Here is a 15470-nt window from a genome sequence, read left to right as displayed (position 1 = left end):
ATTATTGAATAGAAACTAGCACCTTCAATTAACTAATTAACATATTATTTTCCATGTATTGAATTAGTGTGAAGAGAGACTAGAGATTTAAAAGGCAATTCATTGGTATTTGAGAAGATAAGTGAACAAAGAGATATACATATAAATTGAGAAAATTAGGGAGATGATTGGTATAAATAGATTCAATCTTTTTAATTTTAATTTCAATCTTAATTTTAAAAGCATACTAACTATTCATCTTCCACGTTTTTTAGAATTCCGTTCTTAGAACTATTATGTACAAAACAAATTCTTTTTTAATTTTCTTTAAACTTACAAAATAGAATATAACCTCATAGTTTTATAACTTCTAGGTGTTGCGTTAATGAGATTTATAACTTATATTTAAAAAAAATGTTATTGTCCTCTCAAGTCATATAATTTTTTTTAAAAAAAACCCTTTGAGCGAAGTTTTATAAAAAATTCTAAAGTAGCAAACAAACATTTTGTAATAAGATAAGAAGGAATATTCATCATTTTAAAAAATAAAATATTGTTTTTTTCCGGGCAACAAATATTTTACATGAAGTCAAAATTAGAATTTCGTGAATGAAAACAAACTGGTTTGATGTTTTACTTCAAAAAATATATATATAGGTTATGAGCATTAAAAAGTCACATATTAAAATCTAGTAGATTTTATAATGTTTAATTAAAACTACCAAATTCACGTATTGCACGTATTTCTTCACTAGTAATAATAAATTCAACCATCAAGAATTATCCAAGTGTTGCAATTTTCTCTCGCTCCTTTTTCAAGCATACCGAATCCATCCAACTCTTCAAAAATAATGAAACCATTAATAAAGCTAAATAACATTCCAATCATAACTTTAGAAAACCTTAATTTGACTAAAAAAAAGCAGCTTTACTGAATCACCCATAGGATATGTTCTAAAAAACCCCCCAAACTCCATAGATATTAACGTGAAAAAAGTTCAGTAAATATTAATGTGAAAAGCCAATCGAAACATAAATCAGAACCAGAGAAGAAACAAACGCATGCCGTAAAAAAAAAAAAATCAATAACTAAATAAAGTACTTCCCGTCTTTAGAATGTTGATAATCAGAATATTTAGATACCCGAAATTAGATGTTCTGAATTATGGATATCTGACATCCTTAGATAAACATGTTTAGTTTATAGGAATATTTTTGAAAATATATAGAAATACTTAGATAATTGTGTTTATTTGGTTGGATTCTATTCAAGAATATCTTCAATTTACATACTATTCCAAGAATGCTCTCACAACTATTCATTAATTTATAATTAATTTAATATAACACGAACTTATATAACATATTTTATTATTATTATTTGGATTTATTTTTAAATTAATATGGTTTTGTTGTAAAATTGAGGAGCATAGTGGATATGGAGAAAATAATATATATATATATATATATATATATTAAACTAATAAAATATAACTAAACCTATAAATAACTAAATTAAAAATAATTATAATTATAATTTTATGGAAATAGGAAATATATGAAAATTTCTTTTTATTCTCACGAATATGCCGATCAATTTTGAGATCTACCAAATGTCACTATTTATATGCAAAGTGGCAAGTAGGATGTGGACTTACATGGATATCAAACATAAATTATTACAAGGCACATGGACAATATGAAAAATGACACATGACTTTTAGAACATTAAGCATTGGGAATCTGTTTTTATGATATTTATAATACTCCCCCTTAGATGCCTATATATATATATATGTGTGTGTATAAATATAATATGTCTCGTTAAAATCTTACTAGGAAAATCCATTGGGAAAAAAACCCTAGTGAAAGAAAAAAAATTACATATTTCATATAATACATACTCCTAAAAGAATACAATATATTTACTCTCTCTCACGAAAACATCACTTAAGATCTCTTAGTTGCCGCATTCCAATATTATGCACCAATTTTTCAAAAGTTGCGGTTGATAATGCATTTGTAAATAAGTTTGCTAGATTAACCTTCGAACAAATTTGTTGTACAATGATGTCGTCATTTTCTTCAAGATCATGAGTGTAGAAAGCTTCGGTGAAATATGCTTTTGTTCTATCTCCTTAATACATCCTCCTTTGATCTGGGCTATGCAAGCTATGTTGTCTTCATATAATATTGTTGGAAGATTTTTATTAGAAGACAAGTCACACGTTTCACGAATGTGCTGGGGTCATTGACTTAGCCATACACATTCTCGACTAATCTCGTGAATTGCAAGAATTTCAGCATGATTTGAGGAAGTGACCGTTATGGTCTCTTTCACCGATCGCCATGATATAGCAATTCCTCCAAATGTGAACAATAACTTGTTTGAGATCTAACTTTGTGTGGATCAAATATATATCTAGAATCTGCATAATCAACTAGATCAAAATTTGATTTATTTAAACCCATATCGATTGTTTCTTAGAGATAATGAAGTATATGCTTAATTCCGTTCCAATGTCTTTTTGTAGGAGAAGAACTATATCTAGCTAATAAATTTACTAAAAATGTAATATCTGGTCTTGTATTATTAACAAAATACGTAAGTGTACCAATTGCACTAAGATATGGTACTTGAGGACCAATAAGTTCTTTATTATCTTCTCAAAGTCGAAATATATCTTTTTTTATATCTAATGAATGGTCTTCCATTGGAATATTTAATGAATGTATTTTGTCCATATAAAATCTTTTCAAAATTTTTGTTGTATAAGTTGACTGTGAATAAATACTCCATTAAATGCTCAATTTGCAAACCAAGGCAAAATTTTGTTGTTTCAAGATTTTTCATCTTAAATTCTTTCTTAAGATATTCTATTGCCTTTGAAAGCACTTCAAGAGTTTCAATTATATCCAAGTCATCAACATATACAGTTATAATAGCAAATCATAATTGTGATTTCTTTATAAAAACACTTGGACATATTGGATTGTTTTGATATTCTTCTTTCAATAAATATCCACTTAGGCGATTGTACCACATCCGTCCTAATTGTTTCAATCCATATAGTGATCTCTGTAACTTTATTGAATGCCATTTTGGATAATTTGATGTATATATTTTAGGTACCTTAAATCCTTATAGGATTCTCATATAAATATCATTATCAAGATATCGAAACAAATATGTTGTGACTACATCCATAAGATGTATATCCAGACTTTCATACACAATCAAGTCAATTAAATATCCTAGTGTAATTGCATCCACCACTGGAGAATATGTCTCTTCATAATCAATAACAAGTCTTTGTGAAAAACCTTATGCAACTAGTCTTGCTTTGTATCTTGTGACCTCATTATTTTCATTTCGTTTTCTCACAAATACCCATTTGTATCACATAGGTTTGACACCTTCTGGTATTCAGACTACTGGTCTAAAAACCTGTCATTTTGAAAATGAGTTTAATTTTGCCTCGATTGCTTCTTTCCACTGAAGCCAATCTTTTATATGTTGACATTCTTCAATAGATTTTGGTTCAGGATGCTCATTTTCAGATATAATATCAAAAGCTGTTGAGTTTTATGTCCTAAAACTCGCAGTTTGTAAACTGATAGAAATTTTCTATAATAAATAAACTTATTATTGATTTTATAAATTGTATATAAGTCTAAATCCAATAAAATAAGACCCATTGAGTACTTAAACTTTATGTGGAGATATAAGAGTGGATCAGGTTCGAGTAAATAGTCAAAATGATCTATAGTACATGAATAAGGTTGGGTACCTTATTCTGGTATCACTATTGGATGCGGTCTACTCTGTAGTTGTTACAAAGAGTTGTAAATTGCTACATACGATGTGATCCTAATTCGTACATGTTATGACATGAGAAGTAGGAGCGTCCTATGCAATGAGTTTGCATAAGATTGGACCAAGAAATAAGTCACTCTTACTTTATAACACTGTTTACTGTATAAGACTGACTATTTCACTTAGATGACCTAGGTAACTCGATCTTAATCTTGAGCTAACTATGAACTCCTGTTTATTCAGAATTATCCTTAGATTTGCATAAGTGTGGTTTGGCTCAACAGCACCGGCTCAATAAGCCTCTCATTTCAGAGGTAAGACCTAATAGATAGCTGGGGGCATAGGGTGCAAGACGGAGTTCACGCCTACCCGATTTAGGGATAGGAGAAAGTTTGTTCTCTCAAGTACTGAATCTAGGTCTTGAACAAGGGGCCCTACCCTTTCACTGGGTTGAAAGAGTTTGGTGATTGGATCACAAACCAATTGTTCATTAGAGGATCAGTAGGAACTTGAGAAATAAGACGTAATCTCGGGGGTAAAACAGATATTTGACGACTCAGTTGTTATTACGAACAACCTATAAAGGGTCGACTTGCGGATTATGGTTAAATCATGTGAACATAATATATCTACAGTGAGCGGGCCCCCAGCGGGAGGCCCGCACGACGGGCTATTAGCTCAGTGGGGAGTGCAACTATGGGTTTTAGTGGAGTGACCCATTAATTAACGAATGGGGGTTAATTTGGTCTAATGAGTTTAGCTAATTAATCTTGGATCGTTGGAGCCCATGATCTGTAGGTCCGCGAGGTTCCCCTACTAGCTCGTAATTATATAAGCTCTATAGTAGCGTGATAAGTTAATTTGCACGTTCAAATTAGAATTAAGAAAATAAGTAATTATATGAAATATAATTACTTGTTTAATTTGAGAATTAAACGGAGTAGGGAGAATTTATATTTAAATATGATTTAAATATATGAAGATGGATATGTGTAGAAATTAATTTAATATTTGATATTAAATTAATTAGTTTTATTTAAAAATTAATTTTATAAAACTAAAATTTTCAGTTTTAAAATCAAAATGGATTTTAAAAATCAAGTTTTGATTTTGAGATAAAATTGGAAAATTGAAAAAAATCATGCCATAAATGGAATATTGAGATATTCCATTATCCATCTTCTTCATGCTCACACAATACCCATTTTCCTCTTCTTCATTAACTCTAAGCATGAGTTGCAGGTCATGCAACATTCTTCTTTGCATGTTCACCTGCAATAAATAAAGAAGAATGGAGTGATTTTGATGCATGCAATCAAGAGAATTTTAGTTGAAAATTTGTGGTGAAGAAAGTGTTCTTCAACAAAATTGCTGTTGTGAGCAATTCTCCATAATCCCTTGATTCAAGCTTGTTTTGAGTCCCACAACTCAATCTAGAGCACTAAGAGAATAGTGGGAAGATCTTGAGCTGGTCTACAATGAGATTTGGAGAAGATTACAGCTGGAGATCGAGCTTTGAAGAAGTTCTACAAAGGTATGTCATGAAACTCACTTGTTTCTGCAAGAGCATGCTTTATATTTTACCAAAATTAATGAATCAGAGTGTTTAATGATCCTTGTTGCTTCCGCTGTTGCTGATACAATCCTACAGAGCAATATTATACACAAATATGTTATTAATAATTACATTTGTTTGATTCCATCTTTTTCCTATCATGACATAGTTTATTGATATCTCATTATTATTTTTAGGTATTTCACCTTCCTTACTAGTCATGTCAAGGATTTCTTCATGGGTGTTTATATCCTTAACCAAGTCTTTTTCACTATTAATTATTTTTCATTTTCGAGTATTTTATCTTTGAAACCTACTGGTCTACCATGCTTCTAGCGTGTTCTAGACTCATTAGTGACAACTTGTTGTGTTAGGATATCAATTTTTTTATGGAACATTTGCAGCCGGTATCTGTGACTTAGTTACATTCTTTGCATCTATAAATGCATCTGATAATTGATTTGTTATATTTTGTAAATGAATTATTTTTTGAACTTCAAGTTCACATTGATCTGTACAGGGATCTAAATGAGACTATAACGATGCATTTCATGTAATTTCTTTTTTCAATTTCTTAATTCCTCTCCCTAATATTGAAAAATTTGTTTCATTAAAATGATAATTAGCAAATCGTGCAGTAAATACATCACCCGTCAGGGGTTCAAGATATTTAATAATTGATGGGAAATCATATCCAACATATATTCCTAACCTCCTTTGAGGACCCATCTTGGTGCGTTGTGGTGGAGTAATTGGAACATTTATACACCAAAAAATTCTCAAATTAGAAATATTTGGCTCATGACTATAAGCTAATTATAATGGCGAGTACTTATGATAAGCTACTAGCCTAATGCGTACAAGTGATGTTGCATGCAAAATAGTATGTCCCCATACAGATGAAGAAAACTCAGCTCTCATAAGTATTGGTCTTGCAATTAATTACAAATGTTTTATGAATGATTCTGTTAAACTATTTTGTGTATGAACATGAGCTACAACATGTTCAACACTTATCCCAATTGACATACAATAATTATCAAAAGTTTGGGATGTAAATTCACTAACATTATCAAGATGAATGGTCTTAATTGTATAATAAGAAATTTGTGCTCTTAACTTAAGTATTTGAGCAAGTAATCTTGCAAATGTAAAATTTCGACCTGATAATAAGCACACGTGTGACCATCTACTGGATGCAGCTATTAATATCATAAAATATCTAAATGGTCCACTTGGTAGGTTAAAAGGTCCACTTATATCACCATGAATTCGTTTTAAAAATGCAGGTGATTCAATACTCATTTTAGCTAGTGATGGTCTAATTATTAATTTGTCTCGAGAGCAAGCATCACATGATAATTCATTAAATTGAAGAATCTTCTGGTTCTACAATGGATGTCGATTTGAATTCTCAATAATTCTTCTCATAAATATAGATCATGGATGACTCAGGTCATACCAAATTGTAAATATGTCTGGATTTATGAACTTCAAGTTCATTGTTGCATATGTTTCAATTACTCGTATTTAAGTATAATACAATCCAGAAGATAAAGCAGACAATTTTTCCAATATACGTTTTTCATTTGAGACAGTAGAGATAATATATAGATATTTCACATTATTCTTACTATTAGTCTCAATATGATAACCATTGCAACATATATCTTTAAAATTTAGAAGATTTATCTTTGATTGACTAGAGAACAATGCATCGTCAATTGTAAATTTTGTTCCTCTAGGCAAAATAATATTTGCCTTTTCAAAATCTTCGATCAAATTTGCATAACCTAATATTGTATTTACTTTTGCTTTCAGCATTGTCAATTTGAAAAATATTTTTTATTTTAAGTATTGTGTGTGTAGTTTCACTGTCTGCCAGACATATATCTTTTTTGCTCATTTTTTAAACACACAACATATGAAAATGATCCATGTTTCTTCATTAAAAGAAAATAATTACAATAAGAAAAACAATACATCAAATATATAAATGTTACTAAAAAGAAAAACATGAAGATAGATAAAAGAAAATAACAACATTAAGTCTAAAGATTCTCAAAATCAAAAGAAACACTTGATGTTCCATCAACTGTGCCAATCTCCTCTTCAGAGATTTAAAGAAGTCCGCCACATTCAAATTTGTCATATGGGATGGGTCAACTATATCATTATCCTAGTATGCAAAATTTTCTTTCATATTTTTCCCTTTTTCCTTCAGGTAGGTTTGATAGAGGTCAACTAAGTGTTTTGATGTACGACAGGTACGTGACCAATGACAGTCATTCCACATCGGAAGTATTTATTTTCAACACTTTTTGAACTCTTATCTTGTGGAGTTTTTCTTTTGTGATTATCATTTTGTGTGGTTCTTTTGAAATTTGAATCATTAAAGCAACCACCACAAAAAAATTATTATTTCTTTCTCTGTCACGGTCATAACCTCGACTATGACCACGACCTCGATCATGATTATTATTAAAATTTACAACATTCACTTTAGGGAATGGTGTCGCTCTGGGTGGTTGAAATTCATGAATTTTCATCAATAACTCGTTATTTTGTTCGGCCACGAGAAGACATGAAATTAATTTAGAATACTGTTTAAAATCTTTCTCTTGATATTGCTACTGCTGGAGCATATTCGAGACATGAAATGTAGAAAATGTATTCTCTAACATATCAGCATCAATAATTTTTCCACCGTATAACAACAATTTTGAACTGATTTTAAATAATGTGGAATTGTAATCACTTATTGATTTAAAATCTTGTAGTCTCAAATGCATCGACTCATAATGGGCTTTAGGAAGAATAACTGTCTTTTGATGATCATATCTTTCTTTCAATTTTTTTTCCACAAGATACGGGGGATCTTTTATAGTAAGATACTTCATTTTTAATCCCTCGTGGAGATGATGACGAAGGAAAATCATAGCTTTTTCTTTATCTTGGCTGGATGTCATATTTCCTTCTTTAATTATTTCTCCCAAGTTCATAGCATCTATGTGAATTTCGGCATCGAGCACCCATGACAAATAATTATTGCCATTAATGTCAAGGGCTGTAAATTTTAATTTTGTAAGGTTTGTCATGGTAACACTATCACAAAATATTGTACTTATATTAGAAATATAGTATGTACTAAATATGTAAAATAACATTTAATTTATTAATTATAATAAAAAGGGAAAAAATGACCTACCTTTAGTACCCACCTTCAGCGATGAAAGCAACGGGAGCATATGATGATAACGTGTTGTAAAATTGAGAAGCACAATGGAGCACAACAGATATAGAGAAAATATAATAATAATTGTAATAATAATAATAATAATAAACTATAACTAGGCTTATAAATAACTAAATTAAAAAGAACAAAAATTATAAATTTATGGAAATAGGAATAATAGAAATAGAAAATATGAATTTATGGAAATAGGAAATATATGAAAATTTCTTTTTATTCTCACCAATGTGCATCAATTTTGAGATTCACCAAATGCCACTAGTTATAGGCAGTAGGATGTGAACTTAGATGGACATCAAGCACGAATTATTACAAGGTACATGCATAATATGAAAAAAGACATATGGCTTTTAAGACAGTAAGCATTGAACATCTATTTTTATGATATTTATAATAGCTTTATAATTTTATTAGTTATTTTCTCAATAAAACAATATTTATTAATTTAAGATTTTTGTATAAGATAAATATTAATTTGAATTTGAATTTGAATATCTTTCCAAAAAATAAAAAATAAAAACAAATTCAATATAATCAAATGGAGTGAATTACATAGTTGAAAATATTGATTTAATTATAAAATGAAAATAAAGAAGAGTGATATTTATATATGAAAAAAAAATATAGTTAAAAAACTAAAAAGAAAATGTCCTCAACATGGGAATCTAGAAAACCCAAAATACTCGAGACGCCTCCCGTGAGAGCATCCTAACTAGAATTCCAAAGTATCTTATATTACTATAAAACAGACGCAATAATCTAATACTTGTATACAACAAAAATCCCAGGTTCACCAGGGTAAATGCATTAAAAAATGGCAAATTTTAGCGGATGGTGTTGCTATAGTTGGTGGCGAACTTGCTTTGGGAAAAAACATATTAGTAGCTTATATGCCATGGGAATGTTACAATTCCAAAGATGCGGTACTAATTAGTGAGCGTTTGGTATATGAAGATATTTATACTTCTTTCCACATACGAAAATATGAAATTCTAACTCATGTGACAAGCCACGGGCTCGAAAGATTCACTAATGAAATACTACATCTAGAAGTCCACTACGGAGATATTCACTCCAAAGGAATCTTATACTCCCCACGAAACAAATGATCTCTCAAAGTAAAAAAAAAAAAAAATTGTTGATCAATACATGTAAAAATTATTAGTTTTCAAAAATGTCTATATTTTTTTTTATCATAGAATGGAAACCCTTTCAAAACCAATGGAAATTAAATATTTTCGTTATTTGGATGGGAAACATTCAATTATAACAAAATGAAGTATTAAAAATTTAGAAACTCATTTTAGTTAATGAAGATGTACTCTATCTAATCACTTTAATTTTTATGTAGGAAATGTAATTGTATGACTAAATCTTGGGTGAACATTTAACTTTCAAAATAAGAGGGAACCAACCTTTTGGTTGAAGAATCCCACATTAGAAAATTTGGTATTGGAAGCCTCCCTTATGTACTCCAATCTTGAGTTTTTGATTTAGGCCCCAAGGGGTACCCATGTTTTAGAGGGAGTGAGGAGATAGACCAATGTGGGTTCGGTGGATGTCTCACACGCGCGCCGCCTGTCGGTCGGGCGTGGTGAGTATGTGTGATTATTAATTTTTAACCGAAGGAAAAAAAAAAAAGAAAAGGTCCTCCCTTTCGTGTTTTGTCCATGCACATTCTGAGGCTCACCGCCTTTTCCGCTCTCTATCGTTCCACGCTAAAGGCCTATAAAAAGCGTGGCCTTCAACAGTTCGAAAAATACAACTCATTTTTCCTCTCCTAACTCTTCCATTTTAGTTTTCCGAGTAGTGGGTTTAAAAAGGGTGTGTGTTCCAGTCGGTAACGGTGCATTTTCGATCGGGTTTCTTTTGGTTGTTTTATCTTGGGGACGACGTGACAATTTCCATACCTGTTTGCACACTTGGGCAGAGTCGGAAACGTCTTAAAGAGAGCGAGCTCCGTGATTCAGCCTATAACGAGTTTCTATTTTGTAGGTTTTGCTCTTTGCTTGACCGTCGTGCTTTAACCGTTTACTATTCGTCGTTCTGAGGGTCCTGCTGTTTCCAACAATTTTAAGACATTCTGTCTGTCTCTTATACACATCTAGATGTGTATAAGAGACAGCTTCTAAAAGGAGGTGCTCCGGGCACCCCCATTTAGAAAGAAGGGTCGAAGGTTTTGGGCCTGTAGCTTTCCCCATCCACCCTTTGTCGGGTGGTGCTTGTGTGTGGGGTGTGCTACCAGAAATCGGAAAGAATTCAGTGATTCACCTAACACTTCAAAGCGTTACGGTTGTGCTTCTTTAGAGGGAAGCAAGCGCGCCAAGCTAAGAACAAAACAATACCCGTCCTCATCGACTTTTGGAAAAAAGGCAGATTTCAGCTACCTTCGGAAAACAAGGTCTCTTTTAACCCTCGAGGAGGAGAAAGAATTTCTTTGTAAGAATTTTATTTTAAATGGTTGGACTGATGATCTGTATGACTAATATAGTACAATGAAGACAATGAAGGAGGTATGGGATGCCCTGCAAAAGAAGTACGACACCGAGGAGGCCGGATCGAAGAAATATGCTGTTAGCCATTATCTCAAGTTCCAGATGATGGATGACAAATCCGTGGAGGCCTAATCCCATGAACTCCAGAAGATAGCCCACAAAATAATTACTGAAGGTATGCTTCTAGACGAACAATTCCAAGTTGTTGTTATTATTGATAAACTGCCCCTTTTGTGGAAGGACTTTAAAAACACTTTGAGGCATAAGACCAAGGAGTTCTCTTTGGAGAGTCTTATAACCTAGTTAAGGATCGAGGAGGAAGCTCGGAAGTAGGACCAGAGGGAGGAGGTGAACGCAGTACCTGGGAAACCCGCCTTTGTCATGGTAAAACCTGACCAAAAATCTAAGGGGACAAAGAGGAAAGGTCAGAACTGTGGCTCCAACAACCAGAACCAACAAAAAAAGCAGAAGCTCCCTTCAGGAGAAATGGTACAGTTCCTCTGCTTTAATTGTAATAAACCTGGGCACATGGCTAGGAACTATAGGAACATGTGTCGTCTTGCTGGTCAGGCAAACCTGATAGAAGAATCGTTAGTCGCCATGATCACAAAAGTAAATATGATCGTTAGTTGTGAAGGATGGTGGATAGATACTGACGCTACGCGCCATGTCTGTCACGACCTAAGTCTATTTAAAACTTATACTGAAACTAAGGATAAGAATATTCCGTTGAGAGATCATCACTCCACAAAAATTGCTGGAACCGATAAGGTAGAACTAAAGTTTACCTCTAGGAAGACCCTCATGTTGAAGGACGTTCTGCACACTCTAGATCTCCTCAACAAATCTGGATTTACTCAAACTATAGGGGTAAACCTATATACCCTTACCAAAAATAATGTATTTGTAGGGAAAAGTATGCAACTGAGGAAATGTTCAAATTAAATTTAGACCTTAATAAAATGAAATCTTCTGTGTATATGTTGTGTTTTATGAATATTTGGCATGCTAGACTCTGTCATGTGAATAAGAACATAATTAGTAACATGATTAGGCTAGAAATGATACCTAAGTTATCCACGAATGATTTTGATAAACACGAGTATTGTAGTCAGGCTAAAATTACTAAAACTCAATAAATCTATACTTAGGAATTCTGAGCCTCTAGATTTGATTCATTCTGATGTATATGAATTTGATGGCATCTTGACTAGGAATAGTAAAAGATATTTCATTACCTTTATTGACGACTGCTCTGATTTTACTTTTGTATACTTACTGAAAAATAAAAGTGATGCTTTTGATGCCTTCAAATTTTTTGTTTATAAAATAGAGAATCAGTTTAATAGAAAGATTAAAAGACTTCATAATGATAGAGGAATCGAGTACGACTCGAACAGTTTTAATGAGTTCTTTAACTCACATGAAATAATTCACGAAAAGACTGCACCTTATTCTCCTGAAATGAACGAAAAAGCCGAAAGGAAAAATAGATTTTTAGCTGAGCTAGTAGTTACTATTTTGCGTAGTTTAGGAGCCACGTCTTATTGGTGGAGTGAAATCATCCTTACCATGTGTTGTGTCCTAAATAGAATCCCAAAGTCTAAAAACAAAACTTCACCTTACGAAATTCTCAAGAATAAGAAACCAAACTTGTCTAGCCTTTGTAAGAATTCCAGACCCAAAAAGGAGAAAGTTGGCTAGTAGAGCTTACGAGTGTATCTTTATAGGTTATGCCTTAAATAGTAAAGCCTACAGGTTCTATGATCTAGTGAACCAAATGATCATGGAGTCAAATGATGTCAATCTCTTTGAAGACAGATTTCCTTTTAAATCACGGAATAGTGGGGCTATGGATCAAATGGTCTAACCCTAGTAGAAAATCCTAACCCTAGAGAGAAAACTAACCTAGAACCTAGAAGAAGCAAAAGAGCTAGAACGGCCAAAGATTTCAAAAATGACTTCCTGACCTACAATGTAGAAGAAGACCCTAAAGATCTGAGAGCTGCCCTATCCTCAATAGATGCCAACCTATGGCAATAAGCCATAAATGATGAGATGGACTTACTTTAGACAAATAGGACTTGTCACTTAGTAGATCTACCCCCAGGCTGTAAGGCAATAGGGTGCAAATAGATCTTAAAGAGGAAACTTAGACCTGATGGGACTGTAGACAAATTTAAAGCCAAGTTAGTAGAAAAGGGCTTTAGACAAAGAGAAAACGTAGATTTCTTTGACACATTCTCCCCTGTCACTAGAATTACCTCAATCTATGTCTTATTCTCTCTGGCTGCCCTTTATAACCTCGTAGTACATCAGATGGATGTAAAGATCGCTTTCCTAAACGATGAACTTGAAGAAGAGATTTACATGGAATAACCTGAGGGTTTTGTTGTCCATGGTCAAGAAAATAAGGTGTGTAAATTAGACAAATCTCTCTATGGACTAAAATAAGCTTCTAAGCAATGGCATGAAAAAATTTGACAACCTTATCCTATCTAAAGGTTTCAAGGTCAATGAAAGTGACAAATGCATCTACTATATGTTTGATAATAACCTCTGCACTATCTTGTGTCTATATGTAGATGATTTATTGATCTTTGGGTCAAACTTGCACGTCATAAATGATGTAAAATCAATATTGGGTGCAAACTTTGACATGAAAGATTTAAGAGAAGCTAGTGTAATTTTAGGCATAAAAGTAAATAGGTCTGAAAAGGAAATTTCTTTGGATCAATCTCACTATATAGAAAAGATTCTAAAGAAATATAATTACTTTGAGTGTAAACCAACCTGTACTCCATATGACCCTAGTGTCAAGTTGTTCAAGAACACTGGTGACAGTGTTAATCAATATGAGTATGCGAGCATCATAGGCAATCTTAGATACGCTGCTGACTGCACTAGGCCTGACATAGCTTATGTTGTAGGATTACTTTGCGTTTATAAGTAGACCTAGTAAAGAGCATTGGAATGCTATAGAAAGGGTATGAAATACTTGATGAAAACCCAAAATCTAGGATTACATTATCAAAAGTTTCCCGCTATCCTGGAAGGGTTCAGCGATGCTGATTGAAACTCTCTTTCGGATGATTCAAAGGCTACAAGTGGTAATATCTTTAATATAGCTAGCAGAGCTATCTCTTAGAAGTCTAAGAAACATACTATTTTAGCCCAATCTACGATGGAGTGAGAAATGATAGCACTAGCGACAGCTAGTGAAGAAGCAGGTTGGCTTAGAAGTCTGACATCAGAGATTCCTTCATGGGAAAAGTCAGTACCAGCCATATTGATCCATTGCGATAGTATTGCAACAATCGCAAAAATTCAGAACCGTTACTACAACGAAAAGAGATGTCAAATACGTCGTAAGCACAGTACCATTAGAGAGTTTCTCACTACTAGTGTAGTTAGAGTGGATCACGTATGGACTGATGAAAATTTGGTAGATCCTTTGATGAAAGGACTGGCCAGAGAAAAGGTTTTTAGAACCTCAGAAAGGATGGGACTCATGCCTATAGAAAGGTGAATCACGGTGAGGAAAACCCAACTTGTAGACTTGAGATCCCAAGAAACAGGTTCAACGGGTAATAACTGATCACGAATGATATATAGTGAATCATGCTAAACCAAACACAGATTTCCATTCCTATGACTTATGTCTGAGCATGATATCCTGAAGCATAAGAAAGGTTGAACTCAGTTCTTCATGAGATCTATACTTGATGACAAATGGGGTACCTAGCTATAGGAGTACTCTTGATAGACTCACCTGTGTGAATGTGGAAGTGAGGGTCGCTTCCTATGGAGTTTTTAGGCAAACTCTCTAAAGCATTCACTAAACCAGGATACACGTGCTAGGCCTTAAAGCACGGGCTTTTGTATTACACCCTAATGACACTTTGTGTGAGATGCTGTTAGAGATAGAGTTCAAAACCAAGGGTTACTCTAGTATATTCTAAATCATCTACACTATGTAAAGGTTCAAGTCGTAAGACACCTTTGCACAGTGTTGTATAGACTGAAATTGCTCGATAAAAATCTTTTCTCTCTTTCTCTTTTTGATTAAATTTCCAAGTGGGGGATTGTTGGGTGAAAATTTAACTTTCAAAACAAAAGAAAACTAGCCTTTTGGTTGAAGAATCCCACATTGGAAAATTTGGTATTAGAAGCCTCCCTTATGTACTCCAATCTTGAGTTTTAGGTTTGGGCCCCAAGGGGTACCCATGTTTTGGAGGGAGTGAGGAGATAGACCAATATGGGTTTGGTGGACGTCTTGCACGCCGCCACTGTTTGTCCGATCGTGCGTGGCAAGACGCGTGTGTGTGTGATTATTAATTTTTAATAAAATTATTATTATTTTTTATTTAT

Source organism: Benincasa hispida, chromosome 2 (genome assembly GCF_009727055.1).
Source record: "Benincasa hispida cultivar B227 chromosome 2, ASM972705v1, whole genome shotgun sequence".
In the NCBI taxonomy this organism is placed as follows: domain Eukaryota; kingdom Viridiplantae; phylum Streptophyta; class Magnoliopsida; order Cucurbitales; family Cucurbitaceae; genus Benincasa; species Benincasa hispida.
This window is presented reverse-complemented; position numbering follows the sequence as displayed.